Source organism: Myripristis murdjan, chromosome 13 (assembly GCF_902150065.1).
Source record: "Myripristis murdjan chromosome 13, fMyrMur1.1, whole genome shotgun sequence".
Lineage (NCBI taxonomy): Eukaryota > Metazoa > Chordata > Actinopteri > Holocentriformes > Holocentridae > Myripristis > Myripristis murdjan.
Window position 1 is genome coordinate 73,356 of NC_043992.1, and position 7,672 is coordinate 81,027.

Genomic DNA, 7,672 nt, shown 5'->3' on the forward strand with positions numbered 1-7,672 from the left:
GGTTCAGTAAAATTTCAAACGGTCTGGATTTCAGAAGGCCGCAAAGTCAGTCAGTCCCATGGACCCTGGTGGGAATAATGCTGCATGCTAGGGGCTAATTAGGCCCCTAGTGACTAAAGTAAAAGTCTGACAGCTTTCCAACCTATGCCGACGGAAAGAGGACCAAAATTCCTACAAAACTATATATCATGGTGTGGATTGGAAAAAGTGTGTGGCCACGGTGAAGAGTTGTTTTACAGATGGGACTCTGGTCTGCTCTGCTCTGCACTCTGCCTGCTGGCACATCCCCCAATGCACATACCCCTTAAAAGGAATGACAGGTCATGTCAAGCACACACTAGGACATGCTAAGGGCGCCATCTGCTGGAGGGGCGCCGCTAGTGGCCAGAGGGGCACCAGCAGCAAATGTACTACCAGTGGGTTTTTGTTGGTGTTGTGTGTGTGTGTGTGTGTGTGTGTGTGTGTGTGTTTGAGTGACTGAGTGAGTGCGTGATAAAAACACTGGCCGCGTCCCCCTCGTCCCCAACGGGCACGAGGGGGACGCGGCGCACGGGTGCGAGGGCCCGCCCAACGCTGCTTGCAGCTTTAATTAGGGCCCGAGCACTGTCCCAGTGCGAAGCCCTATTGTATTTGCTTCGTTTTTAGGGCCCGAGCACTGTCCCAGTGCGAAGCCCTATTGTATCTGTAGTGGGGTTTTTTTCTTCACTATTATTATTACGTCTCTTTGAGGCTTAATTTGACCCCCTAAACATGCTCAAAAACTCAACAAATCCGGCACGCACATCAGGTCCGGCGAAAAATTCGATAAAATCAAAAATCGGAACCCCCCGGTGCAAAAATGGGCTCGGTAGCGCCACCTAGGGACGCAAAGGCAGCCCCTGCGGCCCACAGGAATGTCATAGAAAGACCAAACCAGCGCCGAAACGTAGATGTCATCAAGCCCGACATTTTTCGTGATCGCGCCCCCCACCTAAAACCAACAGGAAGTCCACAATTTGCGTTTGAAAGTCACGTTTTCACCCAATTTTGAGCTTTGCATGAAATCTTTAAACTCCCAGGGCGTTAATTTGAATGGCTTGAAAATTTAATAGATGATAGAGGACATAGTGCTTAACAAAAGTTCAGAAGGAATTTACGTTCCTTTGAACCGTTTGGATTTCAGAAGCCATCAAAGTCAGAGTGTCCACAACCAGTGCCTCCACTTTTTCCCATGGACCCTGGTGTGCCTGCTGTGAATTAACATGCACTTGCCGTGAGCATAGGCACTAATTAGGCCCCAGGAGTCCAAAGTAAAAGTCTGACAGCTTCCAAACCTATGCAGATGGAAAGAGGACTAATTCTCCTACAAAAATAGGAGGTCTTGCTATGGATTGGAAAAAGTTTATGGCCGCGGTGAAGAGTTGTTTAACAGGTTTGGACTCTGTTTTTTTTTCCCCCTGCTCTGCCTGCTCTGCCCTCCCCCACAGAAGCAGAAACAACTCTTAAACTCAAACGCAAGCTTAGGGCGACATCTGCTGGAGGAGCGCCGCTAGCAACTGGGCCAGAACTGTGTGTGTGTGTGTGTGTGTGTGTGTGTGTGTGTGTGTGTGAGTGAGTCAGTGAGTGAGTGAGTGAGTGAATGAGTGTGTGGGTGTGTGTGTGTGTGTGCATGCACATGCGTGTGTGTGTGTGTGTGTGTGTGTGTGTGTGTGTGTGTGCGTCTGTGCGTGCATGTGTGTGTTTGTGTGTGTAGCTGCCTGCCCGTGCGTGTGTGTGTGTGCGTGTGTGCGTGAGTGCGTGTGTGTGTGTGTGTGTGTGTGTGTGTGTGTGTGTGTGTGTGTGTGTGTGAGTGAGTGACAGTGAGTGGCACCGTGAACAGGCCTTCCCCGACGGGCATGAAGGGGGCGCGGGGCGCGGGTGCGAGGGCCCGTCCAACGCTGCTTGCAGCTTTAATGTTTTTTTTAGTTTTCTGTTTAAGCCTTTTTTATAGTTAAGCACCAGTGTTTACGGTGAACTGTGATAGCGACATTTGCTGTTGCCAAGCATTTGTATGAATCTGGTCATACACAGAACTCTCTTCTTTTTATTTGCCCTCCGTCAAAAAGAAAATCAACATATCTAAAATCAAATAAAAGAACCCCAAAGAAGTAATTGTGTCCTGTGTACTCAGTTCTACGGGCTACATAAGGAAAAAACAAAAAAGTGCTACAACCGTACCAGATCTCCCCTACTTGGGGACATCTTTTAGTGGTATCCTGGGAGATCTGCAAAAAAGAAAAAAACAAGACAAGGAACAATTTACTGATAAGTGGACCTATTAGGAACATATACAAACATCTTGATATGTAAATCTATAGAAAATGTTTACCAACAATTTATCTTGTATATATTTTATACATAATATGGTTGTGTCAGTTTCTCTGCCCCACAATAATTCAGCCAGATTCACAGTTCTCCATGTTCTCCAATATCTAGATTACATTTTTAAGGAGCATCTTGAAATGAAAATACATTGCATACTAGAAACTGTAAAAAATAAAAACTGCAACTTTTATCTCACAGTAGTTCAGGGTGCCAAGATGTTTGAAGGACACAAATTACAGCGCTTCTGCAGTACCAAATATACTGTAAAACTTACTCACCAATGCTTGATTCCTCCATGGCTGAGAAGCCTGGGACATAACTGCTGTCATCAAGATCCATAGTTTGCTCATCATCTTCTGTTTCAGCCAGGGACCAGTCGGGTACAGGTGGAGGCTGAGCAACCTTTACTGCGGTTGACATTAACCCAAAAGTGTGTTGCTTTTGTGGTGATGGTGGTAGTAGTGAACCCTCAGTGCCGACACCGACAACACGTGTTGATGGCTTACTTTGGACACCTGTAGCAGATACACGAAATATAAAATAAGAAACTGTTGTTCAAGTGAATAATACTAAAGACATTTATTAGACAAATCATTTTTTCACAATAAGAAACGTACACTACTTAAACATCTAGGTGAGTGCTAGACATTTGGTCTTGTGCAGATTTTAGTTAGGCACAGTTGAGTTTTCTTTATGTTAGATACCAATTACTGCTGGAATAAACAGCTACCAGAAAAGCAATACACTATAATTCAAGGCAGACACACACCGTGGCTTCTTCGGTGTTTTAGGGTTCCCTCTGACAGCTGTGTTCCAACAGTTATTGTGCTACGGTAACTGCACTGGATGGCAACTGCATTTGTGACCACTGGATCAGTCTGACAGCTTGCATTTCTTGTACAAGAAGCCACCACCTTCAACAACACCAACAGAAATGTAGTTACGCTTGCGTATATTTTCTATAAACTTTGTATAATGCATACCATATGTGAAATGAGTTAAACTTTTTTTTTTTTTTTTTTCCTGAAACTGACGTGCTTCTGAAATCTATAATTTATACACTGGCATGATTGCACGATGTGTAACGTTATCAGGATAAAGGCTATGAGAATAGTCAAGTAATATTAGAAATAGTGACGGGGATGGCTGAACTTTAAAACTTAGGTTTTACCGAGCCCTTTGAGGAAGCTAACGCTACTGTAGCAATAAGCTAACGTAGTTATTGCTATTTCACTAAAATATACTAACTTATATACAGTAACTTTTGACTGCTTGATTAGGAAAAGTAAAGCAGAACTTAGATATTCACTCCCACTCGCAGGACGAAGACCGGGAACAGCATCATGCTTTAAAATTAGCTTGGTGGCGAAACCCAACCGTTTTTGCCCGAGGTTTTCAAAGCAGCTGTCCTTGAATTGGCTGCTGCAGACCCGTGTTTTAGGGGGAATTTTTTCGGGGACACTCCGACGATTCCAAATAAAATGTACCCACTTGTCCCGTGTGGTAGGATCCTTCGGTAAAATATGAAGGCTCGTGTTATCGTCCTTCACCACTCCACAGCCGGACACAGAGCAAGTCTCCACCATAGAGTGGTGAAGTCCCGCCCCTTCCGGTGGGCCCCAATGGGACCTTTCGGAGCGAAAAAAATGAATGGTGTTCAATGGACAGAAAATAATTATTTTCTGGTCCCCCCCGTCGTTATGCCATGGATTACACAAATGTTGTTTATAGGCTTAAATAACAAATTTTCATGTCAAGAGTTTGACCGTTTATTGTGCCATTGTTCAGTTAAATGCTGTTGAGAAAACACAATTAGAAAGACTACATGCTGTGTCGCGTATGTGACGTCACGTCATCGCCGTTTCCCTCCATCCAGATTCAAGTCAAGATGCCGGTGTGTTTTGTTCCCGATTGTCCGCGTCTCCGAGGGCCGGGCGCCGGGCCGGGCGGGAGGCGAGCGGACCCCACCGTCGGGCCGAAAAACTCAGAACCTCAAAAACTCAGAACCTCAAAAACTCAGCGCGGAGCAGAGAAATCGCCATGTCTGTTGTAGGCTTCCAGTGCGGGTGGTGACGTATATCATTCGCACCGAGAGCAGCGAAGAGTTGTAGTTCACAAAGCGGGTTCACACAAAACCTAACATTATTAATATTCTTCGCGCTAAATTGTAGTCTTCTTTGCGTGAAAAATTATCTTTAAATATCACAAACAACATATGTGAAATCCATGGCACAATTCAAACGGTACCAGAAAATAATTTTTATCTACCCATTGGATCGCATTCATAATTTTTTGCTTTTGAGGACCCATGTACCGGAAGTGGGTGGGCGGGACTTCACCACTCTATTGCTGTCTAACGTTTACTCCCGCGTTCTACCCTGTGCATATATTATGTTAATGAGATGGAGAAAACTCAACGGGATTGGTTGCTTGGGATTGTGACGTAGGAAACCTGCCTGGACGCTGATAAACTGAATCCAACTTCTTCAGACTCTGCGTTTCAAACTGCATTTTCAAATCTAAAGTGCTCAGTTATGGTGTGCATTAGTGACTTCACTGCTGAAATGCCTTGTAGAAGAACCCAAACACTACATTGACATGTTAATAATTTCCAAAAAATAATTTTTGGTTTAGGGGGTCTATAAAACTAACACCATTTACCAACATATTTAAAACTAGCTCTGTTTACCTGCACATTAACAAACGCTAATGCTGTTTTTCAACACCATTCACCACAAAACCAATTAAATCTATACTCAATTTTATCTATATGCTTTATAGTTTTTGCTAAATTACCATTGCCACTATTTAGTAGATAATGCTATTTACCAACACATGTACACACTGTAGCACCATCTGTCATTCAGTTAAGTGTATGCCAAAGGATCTATCTGTCCATCTGTCTGTGTGTCCATCCATTTCTGTGTGTGTCTCCCTCTCTGGTTTGCTTGTCTGACACCTCGGTGAGTGTTATTTATTACCCATCAGCTCCTGTGTGGAGCCAGGCATGCCAAGGCTGTTTGCCCTGTCCTCAGGCAAACTCTCCCTCTCACACACACTCTCTCTCTTTCTGCCATTATCCCTCTTTCTCACTCAATTGACACCTTCTTCTCTCCTTGTCTCTCTCTCTCTCTTCCCCTCTCTGTTAGTTTGTAGTGTTCATGGCCACTTCCTCTGATAGTCTCTCTCTCTTTCTTTCTGTTGTTCTCCATACTCTGTCTGTTTCTCTGTCTGTGTATCGCTGTTCCTAGACACACACACACACACACACACACACACACACACACACTGCAGAGAACTCTCTCCAGACACCTCTCTGTCTGGTGACATCTAAACGACATTGGGCTGTGTGTATGTGTGTGTGTGTTTGTGTGTGTCTTGTGTGACTTCAAGAGAAAGGCAATATGTGATCATTCAGCTAGCATTGCAGCAGAGAAGAATGTTTTCCCTAATTAAAGAGAGACAGAAGACAGATGGATAGGGTTGGGAACCGGAACCAGTTCTTTTTCAGAACCGGTTCCGAAATTGAAGAAATGGAGCCGGATCCATCATTTTCGCAAAACCAGTTCCCATAACGATTCCTGGAATTTCTCATCTCCACTCATTTTGCTCAGTTGTGTGCACTGAAGCAACTGTAGTGACGTCAGGTCACCTACAAGGCTGAGTGGGCCCGGGGTGGATACACATACGCCCCCACTGCACTGCTATGAACAATGTTGGACCGTCATTATCAAGCGAGGCAGGAGGAGGAGTGCAGCCCCGCAGTGTAACCAAACAATGTAGAAGCCAGAAAAACGCAAATGCACTTAACTAGGGCCCTATAATTTCCGCAAACATGGAATCGCGGAATTAGAAAAACAACTGCATCGGCACCGTACGAGTCCAAAAGGCAAAGAAACTTTCCAGCTACAGCAGCGCACTGACATGGATTGTCTAACGAAGTAAAGAGTTGCCACTCTGCTCTATCTTCACTGGCTAACAGCAGCACACTGACAGCTTAGCTTGTCTATTGAGAGAAGCGGTATCACTTCGGCTTATTTTTCATATTCAATCTATGTTATCACAGGCATACTCCTGCTCATTCATTGGTAGTTGAATTGTTAGGTCTGTTTGATAAGTGATTTACATTTTTAAAACAAATAAGAATTTAACATATTGTTAAATTATTGGAGTCACGCTTACTGGTAAACATCTACTCCTTCAAGATAATTCATTATGTTCTACAACTTATAAACATACACTAACACTACATTACTAACACTATTTATTACTTGTTTATTTATATTTGTGTAATGGTGTCATAAAAAAAAAAAATACAAAAATGTATATATTCGGAACCGTTATCGGAACCATGGGTGGACTGGCCATTGGGCACACCGGGCATTTGCCCGGTGGGCCGATATGTTAACTGGGCCGACAGTCCCCCGACACTTTTTTTTTTTTACTAACCACCGGGCCGGTCCTTGAGACACGCTGCTCTGCGGCCCATTGGTTATTTTTCTTCACTTACACGGGGCTGGCCCAATCATATCATGAGCCTGTGGCTCGGTGCGCCGGTGTGCAGAACAATGCGGGTCGAACGTTATCTCATAGGATCTACTGAGATGGAGAGAAAATGCAAAGGTGGAGCAGAGAAACTGCAAGAAAAAAAAAAGCGGCTGTCAATTTTCAAACCGATCGGACTTTTTCACTTTCGGAGTTTTTCGTAATTTATCAGCATGAATTCAAAAGGGACACAATCCCTGATGGCAGAGCAGATAGTGTCTCCATCTGCCATGCAGGAGACCAGGGGTTCAATTCCCCACCCGGGCAAGAGTTCATTTTTACTTTGTTACCTCACTTTGTTGTTAACCATGACAATGAAGTGATTCTTATTATTCTGCCTGTCATTGGCTAGATGACACACACAGTGGCATTTAGGGTTTCTGTAATTTTCCTTTCTGTACTCTTTGTGAATTTGTTTTGTAACCCAGGTGCTAAATTATTATTATTATCATTATTATTATTATTATTTTGCCTTGTTTTGTTTTTGTTAGGGTTAGGGTTAGGTTTTTTTATGCCTTGTTCTAACTTTATATATACCAATCAAATCAGATTCAGATTTAAACAAGGATTTGTGTGGTATACTTTGTTTGTCACCATGACCTTCCTATGTGCAGTCTGGCTCATTCTCCATTCATGCTGACAGGCACCTGCACTTACTAATCTGAAATAGATGCCCAAAAGGCGTTGGCCAGTTGTGGCCTGTTCAATAGAATAAAAAAGTTCCAATTCATCTACTGTATTTTATTGTTCCACTATAGTACTATAGGCCAGTATGACTGGGGCA

At 43.7% G+C, this 7,672-nt stretch overlaps 1 long non-coding RNA gene across 1 annotated transcript; it reads right to left on the reverse strand.

Annotated features, from left to right (window-relative positions):
• Positions 1-2,056: 2,056 nt before the first annotated feature.
• On the reverse strand, positions 2,057-3,262 carry LOC115370737 (uncharacterized). The gene is made up of 3 exons (XR_003929278.1): positions 3,113-3,262; positions 2,622-2,858; positions 2,057-2,243 (listed from the first exon to the last, which is right to left on the reverse strand). It is a non-coding gene; the product is annotated as an uncharacterized LOC115370737 (long non-coding RNA).
• Positions 3,263-7,672: the final 4,410 nt, after the last annotated feature.